The 17476-nt window shown below is 41.4% G+C and overlaps 1 long non-coding RNA gene across 1 annotated transcript in view; it reads right to left on the bottom strand.

Moving 5' to 3' along the window:
- Window positions 1–2202: 2202 nt before the first annotated feature.
- Window positions 2203–17476, bottom strand: part of LOC111438449 — a 42403-nt gene continuing 27129 nt past the window's right edge. The window contains exons 2-3 of the long non-coding RNA XR_002709669.1: window positions 2466–2535; window positions 2203–2263 (exon numbers count right to left, since the gene is read on the bottom strand). This is a non-coding gene — a long non-coding RNA (uncharacterized LOC111438449). The remainder of the gene's footprint in view (window positions 2264–2465; window positions 2536–17476) is intronic.

Here is a 17476-nt window from a genome sequence, read left to right as displayed (position 1 = left end):
GATCAAGTTCAAGTATATAGTCAAAATGATCTATAGTATAAGGATAAGGCTGAGTACCTTATTCTGGGGACACTATGGATGCGGCCCACTTTTGTATATGATATAAACAATGTGATCACTAAATTGTGCATGTGGAGACATGTGAGTGGGGGCGTCCTATGCAATGAGTATTGCATAAGATCGGATCATGAAGAAAACCACTCTCACTTTATAAAGTCGTTTACTGTTGAGACTGATTTTCTTTTCATTCGATAACCTAGGTAACTCGGTTTTAATCCTGAGCTAACCATGAACTCCTGTTTATTCGGAATTATCCTTAGATTTGCATGGGTGAGAGTGGCTCTAGTTCGCCGACTCAACAGGCCTCCCATTTCAGGGGTAAGACTGGGTGAATGGCTGGGGATGTGGGGTGCAAGACGGAATTCACTCCTACCCACTTAGGGATAGAAGAAAGGTAGTTCCCTTAAGCACTGACTCCAGGTCTTGAACAAGGGGCCCCACCCTCTCATTGGCCTGAGAGGGATTTGGTTTACTGGTTGGACCACAAACCAATTGTTCATTAGAGGATCAGTGAGACATAAGGAACAAGAAGTAACTTCAGGGGTAAAACGGTAAATTGACCCAGCTCTAGTTACGAACAACCTGTGAAGGATCGACTTACTAATCATGGTTATATCAGATGGACAGAAATATATCTATAGTGAGGGGAGTGCAACTACTAGGCTATAGTGGAGTGTCCTAGTAGTTAACGAATGTTGGTTAACAAGGCTAATGAGTTTAATCGGTTAATCTTGGATCATTGGAGCCCATGATCTATAGGTCCATTAGGTCCCTCTGCTAGCTCATATCGGACTAAACCATAGAACAATGTGACGAGTGAGTTCGAAGTGTTCGAATTCAAATTAGGGAATATGCGTTACATATATACGATATATTTAACCGCAATTTTGTTTTATTTACGAATTAAACGAAAAGAGAGAATGTGAGATATTTAAATAAGATTTAAATATCTTAATCAATTATGTGTCGGAATTGATTGGGATTGGCATTTGAATTAATATTAAATATTAATTAAATAGTTTAATTAATCATTTAATGTTACTTTAATTTGAAATTCATTATTCAAATTAATTGTTGAATTAAAATGAAGAAAGTCAAAATGTTCTTTCATCTAATGGAAAAATCCATGTTAGTGGAATTTTGAGGTGTCAAAATTTGGTTTAACCAAACTTGCATGTTTGCCAAATAAACCCCACAAGTTTGAGTGGAATTTTGAGTGTCAAAATTTGGTTAACTCAAACATGCATGCTTGCCACATAATCCCAAACTCTTGAGTGGAATTTTAAGTGTCAAAATTTGGTGATCTCAAGTTTGCATGAACATGCAAACTTGACTCTTTAAATGGAGTGATCATGATACTTGGAGGGGATTCTTAATCTTGATGAAAAGCCTTGAGAAAAACTTCTCACAAACACTCTCTTTCACATATACAAAATCCCTCCCAAGTTTAGTCACTCACCGGATTCCACAATCCCGTTCTAAGGCCGGAGGATAGTGGAGAAGACACTAGTGGTGGTTCGAAACCGGTTCGTGAGGCAAAAGGAGTTTGAACTACAAAAGGTTAGTACTTAAACTCATTAAGTTTTAATACTTATGAACATGCTAGTGATTTACAATAATTGATGTTCTAAAAGTGCCTAAGATCCAAATTGCTTCCGCATGTGTTATATTAACACCATCAGCTACCACATCAGATAATCAAACTAGCATGCATGCATTCCAAGCGACTCCTACAAGTATTTCTCCCTAAAGTTCCGTGTGGTGACTTACCTGGATGATGCGTGCCCTTACGCAACGTTTCCACAAATTAGCATATCGAAAAGTACTGATGTTTCCTCAATTAGATCCTATTTCATATAAAATAGAGTTAGGATTGGAATCGGGAGGAAAATAGGGAAACCAGAAGTCGAACGAGATGAAAACGGGCTTACACACGCATCCACGCGCTGGGTCAGAATCGCTTTCTGGTTCCACGCACAAGTGTCACGCGCCCAAGGTTTTCTGCAGTCGCGGGTCGTCGGTTCGGTTCGGGTGGACTGCGGTTCGTTTCGCCACGCGGGTATCGGGTCGGGTTGCGTGGCCGAGGAGCGTGTCGCTGGAAGGCTGGAGTTGCAGGCGGCGTTCAACGCGTGTCCAGAGGTTGTTGGTGCACGCAGTCCTCTAGCCGGTTGACACGTGGCACGCCGTCGGCTTCTCTCTCCTCCTAGAAGAAAACAAGGTTTCCAATTAGTTTTCCGACGTTCTTCTCATTTTTCTATCTCTCAATTCTTAATCCAAACCGTAATGACTTCTTCAACAAAGTTTTAGATCATACTTCAACCTACGTGCCAATATTTTTATCTTGATTTTTACTTAATCATACTAAGAGTTATGAGCCTCGGAAAGAGGTCTGATAATATCCTTACCTTTCTTGGAAAGATTCTCAGATCTCGACGTTTCGTCCGATTTCCTCACAAAATCAGTGGCGGATCTTCCCTAGGTGAAGATAGTAAACTTTAACACTCCATTCCCAAACGAAGATTTCAGATTTGAAGAGTAACGTTCGAGATCTTACCTTGCGGATTTCTCTCGGATCTTGACGAAAGAAGGAACCTCAACAACACGAGTCTTTCTTCTCTCCAACAAGAAACTCTAGAGTGTAAGTCTCAGCAGAGGATGAATTTCGTTGGTGATTCTCCAACGAGGACTCCGACGATTCACTTTTCTCTCTCAAGCTTTCTCTCAACCTTCTTTCTCACACTTTTCTCTTTTGCAGGTATTCTATGGAGAATACTCAAGACCCCTATAATGGGCTGAGGGGGTAAAATGCCCATTTTGCCCCTTTGACTTTGACCCACTTTTTTTTTAGCATTACAAACTCTCCCCAACTTAGAAACTTTCATCCTCGAAAGTTGGTATCTCTTGGAAGAGTTCGGGATAGGCTCTTCTGGCATCATCTTCTTGTTCCTAGGTTGCCTTCTTGTTTCGATGGTTACCCCATGCGACTTTCACCATGGGAATAATTTTGTTGTGTAGTCGCCTAGTGTCTCGAACCAGAATTCTACTAGGTCTTTCCTCGTAGGACAGATCTTCCCGAAGAGGAAGGGTTTTGTGTTCAATCACATGAGTAGGATCTGAGGTGTACTTTCACAGCATAGACACGTGGAACACGTTGTGAACGGCAGCAAGGTTTGGTGTTAGAGCAACCCTATAAGCCACGACCCCAACTCTCTCTAAAATCTCGAAAGGACCTATAAACCTTGGGCTTAACTTTCCCTTCTTTCCAAACCTCATCACCCCCCTCATGAGAGCTACCTTCAAAAATACATGGTCACCCACCTCGAACTCGAGGTCCCTTCTACGCAAATCTGCATAGCTCTTCTGTCGACTCTGTGCAGTGAGGATTCTTTGCTTAATTTTCTACACTGCTACGTTGGTGACTTGAACCAACTCTAGTCCCAGTAGTTGCTGCTGCGTGCCTACTTCTTCCCAAAATATCGGTGTTTGATACCTACGCTCATACAGTGCCTCGAAAGGGGCCATCTGGATAGTCGCTTGATAACTATTATTGTAAGCAAACTTTATCAGAGGTAGATGTTCGTCCCAGCACCTAGCGAAATCCATGACACAGGCTCGCAACATATCTTCTAAGATTTGGTTCAGTCTTTTGGTCCGTCGGTTCATCTAAGGATGTAATGTTGTATTAAACCTTAGCTGAGTCTCCAATGCTTTTTGGAGGTTTTTCCAAAACTGAGAGGTGAACCTAGTGTCTCGATCAGATACTATGGGCACCGGTACACCATGCAGGCATACTATTTCTCTGATATACAGCTGAGCCCACCGATCCACACAATAAGTGGGTTTGCCTGGGATGAAGTAAGCCATTTTGGTAAGTCTATCAACTACCCAGATTACGTTGAAGCTCTGCTTGGTCTTGGGCAAGCCTGAGATAAAATCCATACAAACTACTTCCCATTTTCACTGAGGGACCTTTAAGGGTTGTAGCAATCCTGCTGGGCGCTGTCTCGGGGCCTTCACCTGCTGATAGGTCAAGCATCGGCTTACGAAATCTGCTATATCCTTCTTTATCCCTAACCACTAATAACATCCCTTAAGATCCTGATACATCTTTTTACTTCTATGGTGGAGCGTGTAAGAAGTATTATGAGCTTCCGTCATAATATCCTTCAGCATTTTCTTCTCATGGGGAACACACAGGCAGTTTTTCTACAGCAGGCCCTCGTCTGAAGAGATAGAGTACCCTTCTGGTCTTTCTGTTTCTGTCTGATTCCACACTTTCCCAAGGTGTTCATCAGACCTCTGAACGTCAATAATTCGTTTATGTTATCTGAGCAGTACCACCTCTAATTACCACATCGATTCCAGCCCTCTTCATCTCATCCTGTATTCTTTCCTGCTTGGTGATCATCGCGGAAGTACGAATAGCCTTTCTGCTCAATGCGTTTGCCACGACATTGGCCTTGCCTGGATGGTACAGGATCTCGATGTCATAATTCTTTACTAGTTCCAACCATCTCCTCTGTCTCATGTTAAGCTCATTCTATGTAAATAGGTACTTGAGGCTCTTGTGATCAGTGAATACTTGGATTTTCTCTCCATACAAATAATGTCATCATGTTTTCAGTGCAAACACCACTCCTTCTAACTCGAGGTCATAAGTGGGATAATTTCGTTCATAATTCTCCAGTTGTTTAGAAGCGTAAACTATCACCTTACCCTTCTGCATGAGCACGCACCTTAGACCTTTTACTGATGCGTCGTTGTACACCACTAGATTCCCAGATCCATCTGGAATTGTGAGGACTGGTGCTGTCACCAACCTTTCCTTGAGTTCTTCGAAGCTCTGTTCACAAGCTGATGTTCATACAAAGGGCTTACCCTTCTTGTTAAGGGAGTTAGCGCCGAATATATTTTGGAGAAATCCTAGACAAATCTTCTGTAATATCCAGCTAGTCCTAGAAAACTCCGTACTTCAGTGACGGTGGTCGGTCTTGGCCACTTCATCACTGCCTCTATCTTAGCTGGGTCCACTGTGATTCCTCTGCTTGACACTACATGACCCAAAAATGCTACCTCATATAGCCAAAACTCACACTTGGAAAACTTGGCGTACAGTCGCTGCGTTCTCAGTACGATCAGAACTTTCCTTAAATGCTCTTTGTGCTCTGCTTTTGACTTAAAATGCACCAGAATGTCATCAATAAACACTATAACAAAAGTGTCTAAGAATTCCTTAAACACCTTGTTCATTAGATCCATGAAGACGACGGGTGCATTGGTAAGTCCAAAGGACATGATGAGAAATTCATAATGTCCATAGCGACTTCTGAAAGATGTTTTGGGTATATCTTCTCCTATTCTCAATTAATGATATTCTAACCTCAAGTCAATTTTGGAGAATACCGTTGCTCCCTACAATTGATCAAACAAGTCGTCGATCCTTGGGAGGGGGTACTTATTCTTTATGGTGACCTTGTTCAGTTCTCTATAGTCTATACACAGACGCAGGGATCCATCCTTATTCTTGACAAATAGAACAGGGGCTCCCTAGGGCGATACACTGGGTCATATGAAACCTTTATCCAATAGCTCCTGTAACTGTTCCTCCAATTCCCTGAGTTCTGTAGGTGCCATTTTGTAGGGTGCCTTGAAGATCGGCGCAGTTCCTGATTCTAGGTCGATCCCGAAGTCAACTCCCCTAACTAGGGTCAAACTTTGCAAATCCTCAGGGAAAACATCAATGAATTTCCTGACAATGTGTACTAACGAGACTGTCTGTTCATTTCTGCTGTCTAGAATCACACTGGCTAAAAATGCGCTTGCACCACTGCGGATCATCTTTCTAGTCTTTAGTGCAGTTACGATGCTTGAGGTTCTTTTTGAAGTGGCTCCCTTATGTAAAACTATCCCCTGACGGGAGTATGAGAGTGCGATTCTCGCCTTCTATGAGGTTCTTTTTGAAGTGATTCCCTTCTATTCGAGTTTCACAATCTATTAGAGTGCGATTCTCGCCTAGCCAATCCATACCCAAAATAACATCGAAGTCTTGCATGCTTAATACTATTAAAGCAGCTTGTATGACACATCCTGACTCTGTCACACTACCTCCCTTAACTCTATGAGTAGCTGTTAATAACTCGTGAGCAAGGGTGGACACTAATAGAATGGTCTCTAAGGGTTCTTTTTCTAGGTGCGCTAAGTCAACGAATTCCACAGACACAAACGAGTGTGTATAACCCGAATCAAATAATACAAAAGCCAAATGACCAAAAACGGGTAGTGTACCTGTAACAACTGTGTCAGGTGCATCGGCTTGCCTGCCTGTGGTTGCATGGGCTACAGCTCGCCCCTACTGCTGTTGGGCACCCCAGCCCCTTTGGTTTTGTATTACAGGTTGATTAGTGTTCTGATCTCTCATATGAGGGCAGTTCGTTGCATAGTGCCCTGTTTGGCCACAACTGAAACATGCATTAGTTTCAGCACGACACTCCCTCTTGTGAGGGCGCTGACATTGAGGGTAATTAGTCCTGTTCTGTGTTGGGGCTCTTCCGCGATTGGCAGTGCCACCACAGGGTGGTCTGCCAATCCTGAGATAGTTCCGGTTTATCTGTTTTCCCTGAACTGCAATATGATATTTTTGGGCTGACCCTCACTGTAATTTGTCAGTACGAGGCGCATCAATGAGGGTCGCCATCTTAAGGGCTGCTGTATAGTCTGTGGATGCCTGTGATGCCACATAACCTCTAATGTTCTCTCTTAGATCGGCGATAAAACGTTCAGCCTTAAGCTCTTCAGTACTGACATATATAAGGGAGAATCTTGCCAATCTATTGAATTCCATATCATAATCCTCCACAGATTGGTCACCCCACTTCAGTTCATGGAATGCTACCTGCAGCTTCATTCTAGCAGCGCCTGGATAGTAGTTGTGGAGGTAGGCCTCTTTGAACTGACACCAAGAAATAGACTCTCCAAGCGGTGCAATCATTTTTTAGCACCCTTCCACAAAAAATGAGCCTCTTCTTTCAACATATAAGTTCCGCAATGAACCTGATATTCCAATAGTGTTAAATAAAAGCCATGCCTTATTTAGTTAGGTTTGTAAAAACATCTGAATTCACGCGAATGGAGGAGCGTGATTCTAGGGGCCATTGTTTTGGCAATTTGGGCGAAGTCTTCGTCCACTTCTTCTATTTTTGTATAATTGGTTTTTCTATTTTTGTAATTAGATTCGTTATTTAAATTCAACTAAAGTAAAATAAAATATCGAGTCTTCAGCAATCTCAGCGAATCTCTCTCTCTCTCTCCTTTTACTTCCGCTAATTTTTCCTTCGAAGAAACCTTCGGCCAATTTTTTCGTCGACACTGTCTTCCGAATTGTCAGAGTCAAGAGATAGTTCATGTAGAAGAAGGTTGTTTCCATAGCCTCGAGCCAATTTTCTGCTGCAATGGGATCTATTTTGCCACCTTCAAAGGAAGGCGGGTTTTGCCTCTAGAAGTCTTTCAGATAACAAGACTCCACAGTCATAGTCCCAAAGTCTCTGGTCCTTAGCAATGTTGTCTGATGCATTGTTGCCTATTGTATTGCTGTCTGTTGCAATGTTGTCTGTTGCATTGTTACCTGTTGTATTGCCTATTGCATTGTAGCCTTGTTAGTGACCAGTATCTGCATCATCTGAGTCTGGTTTTCCATAAAGGTTAACATGAATGCATGTAGTACATCTGTAGTGAGATTAGTTGTTGGTTGACTAGGTGGAACCTCTACATTATTGGTGGGCACCAGTGGGACCGCCTCATGAGAAGGAGCAGCAGAGTCTGCATCGGGTAAGTCTTGAGTCATTACTCTCTTCTGACTCATTCCTGACCTTGGTGCTCGTGGTATAGGACACTCGAACTATTGGGGCATTTCATCAACCTTCTCTTGAGGTTTAGGTACAGGTTGCTTCGCCTCAGGTGACGAAACATTAGTGTCCTAAGCGACTCTTCTTCTTCCCCTTCTAGGTCCAGGCCCGACATAGGTTCTACATCTCTTTGGTGCCATTTAGCTACCACATTAGAAAATTTGCGCATTCAAGGCTCAACCTCTAGGAAATGTGCAGTATCATGAAAAATTCTCTACTTAACAACTTAGCTCTTAATTTCGCAATTCAAATTCATGAGACTGTCTGGTCGCGAGTGACACGTGATTGATGGGCGCGTCACAGAGGATACGACTCTCTAACCTTAAGTGTCTACAAGACCTATGTCTTGGTGTTCTGATACCAAATTTGTCACGACCTAAAAAAATTAATCTCAAGTCGTGACTAACAATGACTATGACATGTAGCATGTATGTAAGAATTTCAAGGAAAACATTCTTTAAAAAAATGAATCGTTTATTTCGTAAGGAAAGCGTTTCAATACAAAGAGGACATATGTGACTAGGTATAGACAAGGAAAGAAAACGTGAAAGACAAAGTGTACTAATCCATAAGACCAGACTGACGCCCCGGGACACGCTCTCTCTGTGACAATCCACATCGTTCAATGCGCCATCTCTTGAACTATTACCTCACGTACTTGAAAAAGAAAGGTATAGCAAGAATGAGTATAAAATTATACTCAGTAAGTCACCTACTTATAGGCTCTTATCACATCCTAATCTTAACAAACCCCCCACAGACTCTACTTTAGCTCTAGGACATCTAGTTTTCATTTTAGCACCTTGGGGCTTGCCCCTCGCAACTTCTTGGTTCTTTGTCCTTTCATTTAAAAATCCTTAAGAGCTCCCTTATGCCGACCTGTGTAATAACTAGTGCCCTACGAGTAGCTACCTCGACTTGGCTCTAAGACTATCTGGTAGCTTACCTAGGAAGTGAGTTGCAACCCCCTAGGCCCATGACAGTCCCCCTAGTCGGGGAGAGCTACCCCCTTTAACCCATCCAGCTAAATGGCCTATATGACGTGGGCACATGTTTTCCATGCTAAAACGACTAAGAGGAGTCGGATTCTGATCAGGAACTCCCTAGTCCCCCACGAAGCTATGACACTAATCACACACATGTAGCCTAAGGGTACTCTAGTGAGGGTTCGTACGCCGTGGTGGTTTGTTACTCTACTAGGGGAAGGGTTAGGTCTATACCTTAGTGACTTGTCACTCTAACCACATATTCCTAGACTTTATCATACCTTAATTGAGTGTACACACAACTATCATTCAACATCATCATACAAAATTCATACAAAATAAACATACATGCTCAACGGGGCGATAACATCCGTCAAGCTCCTAGAACGCAGAGTTCACAAGTTCCCATCCTCCTTTCAACATGAATTAATCGTATACATATAAAGCAGGAGCTTAAAGCATAATAGCAATATTGAGATATTTCTCATGATATTTCACATAGTACATCCTTACTCATAACAATCAAATACCTACATTCAATCATGGGAGGCTACCACATAAGATAATCAAACTAGCATGCATGCATTCCAAGCGATTCCTACAAGTATTTCTCCCCAAAGTTCCGTGTGGTGACTTACTTGGATGATGCGTGCCCTTATGCAACGTTTCCACACAATTAGCGTATCGAAAAAGTACTGATTTTTCCTCAATTAGATCCTATTTCATATAAAATAGAGTTAGGATTGGAATCGGAAGGAAAATAGGAAAAACATAAGTCAAACGGGACGAAAACGGGCTTACACGCACCGGGACAAAATCACTCACAGGTTCCATGCACGAGTGTCACGCGCCCAAGGTTTTCTACAGCTGCGGGTCGTCGGTTCTGTTCGGGTGTAGTGGTTCGAGTGGACTGCGGGTCGTGGCGGTTCGTTTTGCCGCGCGGGTACCAAGTCAGCTGAGGGACGCGGGTCGGGTTGCGTGGTCGGGGACGCGTGTCTCTGAAATGATGGTGTTAATATAACACATGCGGAAGCAATTTGGATCTTAGGCACTTTTAGAACATCAATTATTGTAAATCACTAGCATGTTCATAAGTATTAAAACTTAATGAGTTTAAATACTAACCTTTTGTAGTTCAAACTCCTTTTGCCTCACGAACCGGTTTCGAACCACCACTAGTGTCTTCTCCACTATCCTCCGGCCTTAGAACGGGATTGTGGAATCCGGTGAGTGACTAAACTTGGGAGGGATTTTGTATATGTGAAAGAGAGTGTTTGTGAGAAGTTTTTCTCAAGGTTTTTCATCAAGATGAAGAATCCCCTCCAAGTATCATGATCACTCTATTTAAAGAGTCAAGTTTGCATGTTCATGCAAACTTGAGATCACCAAATTTTGACACTTAAAATTCCACTCAAGAGTTTGGGATTATGTGGCAAGCATGCATGTTTGAGTTAACCAAATTTTGACACTCAAAATTCCACTCAAACTTGTGGGGTTTATTTGGCAAACATGCAAGTTTGGTTAAACCAAATTTTGACACCTCAAAATTCCACTAACATGGATTTTTCCATTAGATGAAAGTCAACATTTTGACTTTCTTCATTTTAATTCAACAATTAATTTGAATAATGAATTTCAAATTAAAGTAACATTAAATGATTAATTAAACTATTTAATTAATATTTAATATTAATTCAAATGCCAATCCCAATCAATTCCGACACATAATTGATTAAGATATTTAAATCTTATTTAAATATCTCAGATTCTCTCTTTTTGTTTAATTCGTAAATAAAACAAAATTGCGGTTAAATATATCGTATATATGTAACGCATATTCCCTAATTTGAATTCGAACACTTCGAACTCACTCGTCACACTGTTCTATGGTTTAGTCCGATATGAGCTAGCAGAGGGACCTAATGGACCTATAGATCATGGGCTCCAACGATCCAAGATTAACCGATTAAACTCATTAACCTGGTTAACCAACATTCGTTAACTACTAGGACACTCCACTATAGCCTAGTAGTTGCACTCCCCTCACTATAGATATATTTCTGTCCATCTGATATAACCATGATTAGTAAGTCGATCCTTCACAGGTTGTTCGTAACTAGAGCTGGGTCAATTTACCGTTTTACCCCTGAAGTTACTTCTTGTTCCTTATGTCTCACTGATCCTCTAATGAACAATTGGTTTGTGGTCCAACCAGTAAACCGAATCCCTCTCAGGCCAATGAGAGGGTGGGGCCCCTTGTTCAAGACCTGGAGTCAGTGCTTAAGAGAACTACCTTTCTTCTATCCCTAAGTGGGTAGGAGTGAATTCCGTCTTGCACCCCACGTCCCCAGCCATTCACCCAGTCTTACCCCTGAAATGGGAGGCCTGTTGAGTCGGCGAACTAGAGCCACTCTCACCCATGCAAATCTAAGGATAATTCCGAATAAACAGGAGTTCATGGTTAGCTCAGGATTAAAACCGAGTTACCTAGGTTATCGAATGAAAAGAAAATCAGTCTCAACAGTAAACGACTTTATAAAGTGAGAGTGGTTTTCTTCATGGTCCGATCTTATGCAATACTCATTGCATAGGACGCCCCCACTCACATGTCTCCACATGCACAATTTAGTGATCACATTGTTTATATCATATACAAAAGTGGGCCGCATCCATAGTGTCCCCAGAATAAGGTACTCAGCCTTATCCTTATACTATAGATCATTTTGACTATATACTTGAACTTGATCCACTCTTATGTCTCTACATATAGTTCAAGTAATCATACTATAGCCAGAGTGTTCTTAGTTTATTGGATTTAGATTAATGATCGTAAAGTTCACTTTATTCAATAACAATTTTTACTGAATAAACATCAATAATAACTTTATTGAAAATAGAATATATCTTTGTTTACAAACTATGAGTTTTAGGACATAAAACCCAACAAACTCCCACTTGGACTAAAACTCTAGTTGGGTTTTATAACGTTGAGTAGAGAGAAATACAATAAACTAGGGCATCACATACTGATGCCTTTTCTCCCACTTGCCCTAAATTACATAACTCGTAGTCCTAGACTCACTAGGTGCCCTTCAAACACTTTAGCCGTGAGGGGCTTTGTAAATGGATCAGCAATGTTGTGCTCTGAAGCTATCTGTGTGACGATCACATCTCCTCGTTGCACAATCTCCCTTATGAGATGATATTTGCGTTCAATATGTTTTCCTCGCTTATGGCTTCTTGGTTCTTTTGAATTTGCAACTGCTCCACTGTTATCACAATAAAGAGTGACGGGAAGATGCATATTTGGAACGACTTCCAAATCAGTTAAGAACTTCCTAAGCCATACAGATTCTTTCGCTGCTTCACAAGCAGCAACATACTCAGCCTCCATGGTGGAATCAGCAATGCAACCTTGCTTTATGCTTCTCCATATTATTGCTCCTCCGTTCAGAGTGAAGACAGATCCTGATGTCGATTTCCTCGAATCTACATCGGTCTGAAAATCTGAGTCAGTGTACCCTGTAAGGATCAGATCCTTAGCACCGTACATTAGCATATAGTCCCTCGTTCTCCTAAGATACTTGAGGATATTCTTAACGGCAGTCCAATGAGCACGTCCCGGATTGGACTGATATCTGCTGACAATTCCCATAGCATAGCATATGTCGGGTCGGGTACAAAGCATGACATACATCAGACTACCGACCGCTGATGCATAGGGAATGTGTTTCATATCCTCAACTTCTTGAGGTGTCTTAGGACTTTGTTCCTTCGACAAATGAACTCCATGCCTGAAAGGTAATAATCCTTTCTTGGAGTCCTGCATCTTATATCGAATCAACATTTTGTCGATGTACGATGCTTGAGACAATGCTAGTGTTTTGTTCTTGCGATTCCGAATAATTTGGATTCCAAGAACAAACTGAGCCTCTCCCAAATCTTTCATTTGGAATTGTGTCGCCAGCCAATGCTTAATGTCAGTCAGAATTCTCACATCATTTCCAATGAGTAGGATATCGTCAACGTACAACACCAGGAAAGCTACTGTAGAGTTGACTATCCTTTTATAAACACAAGGTTCGTCAACATTCTGTTTAAAGCCATAAGATTTGATCGCAGTATCAAACTTTATATTCCAGGATCGAGATGCTTGCTTCAACCCATAAATGGATCTTTTAAGCTTGCAAACCCTTTGCTCGTGATCCTGTTCAATGAACCCCTCTGGTTGAGCCATATCGATACTCTCTTCAAGATTGCCGTTTAGAAAAGCTGTCTTAACATCCATTTGCCAAATTTCATAATCATAAAATGTGGCAATAGACAAGAGTATTCTTATTGATTTAAGCATAGCAACAGGAGAGAAGGTTTCTTCATAGTCCACCCCCTCTCTTTGGGTATAACCCTTTGCTACTAGTCGTGCTTTAAAGGTCTGTACCTTACCGGTTTGGTCTCGTTTCCTCTTATAGATCCATTTGCAACCAATAGGTTTTACCCCATCCGATTGATCTACAAGTTTCCAGACTGAATTGAAGTACATTGACTCCATTTCAAGATTCATGGCTTTAATCCACTGATCTCTATCCTCATCATTCATTGTCTGTTTACAGGTCAATGGATCCTCAACGCCATCATCAGGTATGATGACTTGAGTTTCTGCCAAACCCAAGTAACGNATCATAATCCTCCACAGATTGGTCACCCCACTTCAGTTCATGGAATGCTACCTGCAGCTTCATTCTAGCAGCGCCTGGATAGTAGTTGTGGAGGTAGGCCTCTTTGAACTGACACCAAGAAATAGACTCTCCAAGCGGTGCAATCATTTTTTAGCACCCTTCCACAAAAAATGAGCCTCTTCTTTCAACATATAAGTTCCGCAATGAACCTGATATTCCAATAGTGTTAAATAAAAGCCATGCCTTATTTAGTTAGGTTTGTAAAAACATCTGAATTCACGCGAATGGAGGAGCGTGATTCTAGGGGCCATTGTTTTGGCAATTTGGGCGAAGTCTTCGTCCACTTCTTCTATTTTTGTATAATTGGTTTTTCTATTTTTGTAATTAGATTCGTTATTTAAATTCAACTAAAGTAAAATAAAATATCGAGTCTTCAGCAATCTCAGCGAATCTCTCTCTCTCTCTCCTTTTACTTCCGCTAATTTTTCCTTCGAAGAAACCTTCGGCCAATTTTTTCGTCGACACTGTCTTCCGAATTGTCAGAGTCAAGAGATAGTTCATGTAGAAGAAGGTTGTTTCCATAGCCTCGAGCCAATTTTCTGCTGCAATGGGATCTATTTTGCCACCTTCAAAGGAAGGCGGGTTTTGCCTCTAGAAGTCTTTCAGATAACAAGACTCCACAGTCATAGTCCCAAAGTCTCTGGTCCTTAGCAATGTTGTCTGATGCATTGTTGCCTATTGTATTGCTGTCTGTTGCAATGTTGTCTGTTGCATTGTTACCTGTTGTATTGCCTATTGCATTGTAGCCTTGTTAGTGACCAGTATCTGCATCATCTGAGTCTGGTTTTCCATAAAGGTTAACATGAATGCATGTAGTACATCTGTAGTGAGATTAGTTGTTGGTTGACTAGGTGGAACCTCTACATTATTGGTGGGCACCAGTGGGACCGCCTCATGAGAAGGAGCAGCAGAGTCTGCATCGGGTAAGTCTTGAGTCATTACTCTCTTCTGACTCATTCCTGACCTTGGTGCTCGTGGTATAGGACACTCGAACTATTGGGGCATTTCATCAACCTTCTCTTGAGGTTTAGGTACAGGTTGCTTCGCCTCAGGTGACGAAACATTAGTGTCCTAAGCGACTCTTCTTCTTCCCCTTCTAGGTCCAGGCCCGACATAGGTTCTACATCTCTTTGGTGCCATTTAGCTACCACATTAGAAAATTTGCGCATTCAAGGCTCAACCTCTAGGAAATGTGCAGTATCATGAAAAATTCTCTACTTAACAACTTAGCTCTTAATTTCGCAATTCAAATTCATGAGACTGTCTGGTCGCGAGTGACACGTGATTGATGGGCGCGTCACAGAGGATACGACTCTCTAACCTTAAGTGTCTACAAGACCTATGTCTTGGTGTTCTGATACCAAATTTGTCACGACCTAAAAAAATTAATCTCAAGTCGTGACTAACAATGACTATGACATGTAGCATGTATGTAAGAATTTCAAGGAAAACATTCTTTAAAAAAATGAATCGTTTATTTCGTAAGGAAAGCGTTTCAATACAAAGAGGACATATGTGACTAGGTATAGACAAGGAAAGAAAACGTGAAAGACAAAGTGTACTAATCCATAAGACCAGACTGACGCCCCGGGACACGCTCTCTCTGTGACAATCCACATCGTTCAATGCGCCATCTCTTGAACTATTACCTCACGTACTTGAAAAAGAAAGGTATAGCAAGAATGAGTATAAAATTATACTCAGTAAGTCACCTACTTATAGGCTCTTATCACATCCTAATCTTAACAAACCCCCCACAGACTCTACTTTAGCTCTAGGACATCTAGTTTTCATTTTAGCACCTTGGGGCTTGCCCCTCGCAACTTCTTGGTTCTTTGTCCTTTCATTTAAAAATCCTTAAGAGCTCCCTTATGCCGACCTGTGTAATAACTAGTGCCCTACGAGTAGCTACCTCGACTTGGCTCTAAGACTATCTGGTAGCTTACCTAGGAAGTGAGTTGCAACCCCCTAGGCCCATGACAGTCCCCCTAGTCGGGGAGAGCTACCCCCTTTAACCCATCCAGCTAAATGGCCTATATGACGTGGGCACATGTTTTCCATGCTAAAACGACTAAGAGGAGTCGGATTCTGATCAGGAACTCCCTAGTCCCCCACGAAGCTATGACACTAATCACACACATGTAGCCTAAGGGTACTCTAGTGAGGGTTCGTACGCCGTGGTGGTTTGTTACTCTACTAGGGGAAGGGTTAGGTCTATACCTTAGTGACTTGTCACTCTAACCACATATTCCTAGACTTTATCATACCTTAATTGAGTGTACACACAACTATCATTCAACATCATCATACAAAATTCATACAAAATAAACATACATGCTCAACGGGGCGATAACATCCGTCAAGCTCCTAGAACGCAGAGTTCACAAGTTCCCATCCTCCTTTCAACATGAATTAATCGTATACATATAAAGCAGGAGCTTAAAGCATAATAGCAATATTGAGATATTTCTCATGATATTTCACATAGTACATCCTTACTCATAACAATCAAATACCTACATTCAATCATGGGAGGCTACCACATAAGATAATCAAACTAGCATGCATGCATTCCAAGCGATTCCTACAAGTATTTCTCCCCAAAGTTCCGTGTGGTGACTTACTTGGATGATGCGTGCCCTTATGCAACGTTTCCACACAATTAGCGTATCGAAAAAGTACTGATTTTTCCTCAATTAGATCCTATTTCATATAAAATAGAGTTAGGATTGGAATCGGAAGGAAAATAGGAAAAACATAAGTCAAACGGGACGAAAACGGGCTTACACGCACCGGGACAAAATCACTCACAGGTTCCATGCACGAGTGTCACGCGCCCAAGGTTTTCTACAGCTGCGGGTCGTCGGTTCTGTTCGGGTGTAGTGGTTCGAGTGGACTGCGGGTCGTGGCGGTTCGTTTTGCCGCGCGGGTACCAAGTCAGCTGAGGGACGCGGGTCGGGTTGCGTGGTCGGGGACGCGTGTCTCTGAAATGATGGTGTTAATATAACACATGCGGAAGCAATTTGGATCTTAGGCACTTTTAGAACATCAATTATTGTAAATAACTAGCATGTTCATAAGTATTAAAACTTAATGAGTTTAAATACTAACCTTTTGTAGTTCAAACTCCTTTTGCCTCACGAACCGGTTTCGAACCACCACTAGTGTCTTCTCCACTATCCTCCGGCCTTAGAACGGGATTGTGGAATCCGGTGAGTGACTAAACTTGGGAGGGATTTTGTATATGTGAAAGAGAGTGTTTGTGAGAAGTTTTTCTCAAGGTTTTTCATCAAGATGAAGAATCCCCTCCAAGTATCATGATCACTCTATTTAAAGAGTCAAGTTTGCATGTTCATGCAAACTTGAGATCACCAAATTTTGACACTTAAAATTCCACTCAAGAGTTTGGGATTATGTGGCAAGCATGCATGTTTGAGTTAACCAAATTTTGACACTCAAAATTCCACTCAAACTTGTGGGGTTTATTTGGCAAACATGCAAGTTTGGTTAAACCAAATTTTGACACCTCAAAATTCCACTAACATGGATTTTTCCATTAGATGAAAGTCAACATTTTGACTTTCTTCATTTTAATTCAACAATTAATTTGAATAATGAATTTCAAATTAAAGTAACATTAAATGATTAATTAAACTATTTAATTAATATTTAATATTAATTCAAATGCCAATCCCAATCAATTCCGACACATAATTGATTAAAATATTTAAATCTTATTTAAATATCTCACATTCTCTCTTTTCGTTTAATTCGTAAATAAAACAAAATTGCG

The sequence above is a fragment of the Cucurbita moschata genome, unplaced genomic scaffold (genome assembly GCF_002738365.1).
Source record: "Cucurbita moschata cultivar Rifu unplaced genomic scaffold, Cmos_1.0 Cmo_Scf00075, whole genome shotgun sequence".
Classification (NCBI taxonomy): Eukaryota; Viridiplantae; Streptophyta; class Magnoliopsida; order Cucurbitales; family Cucurbitaceae; genus Cucurbita; species Cucurbita moschata.
Note: the sequence above shows the minus strand (reverse complement) of the source record. Positions and strands in the feature narration are given on the sequence as shown.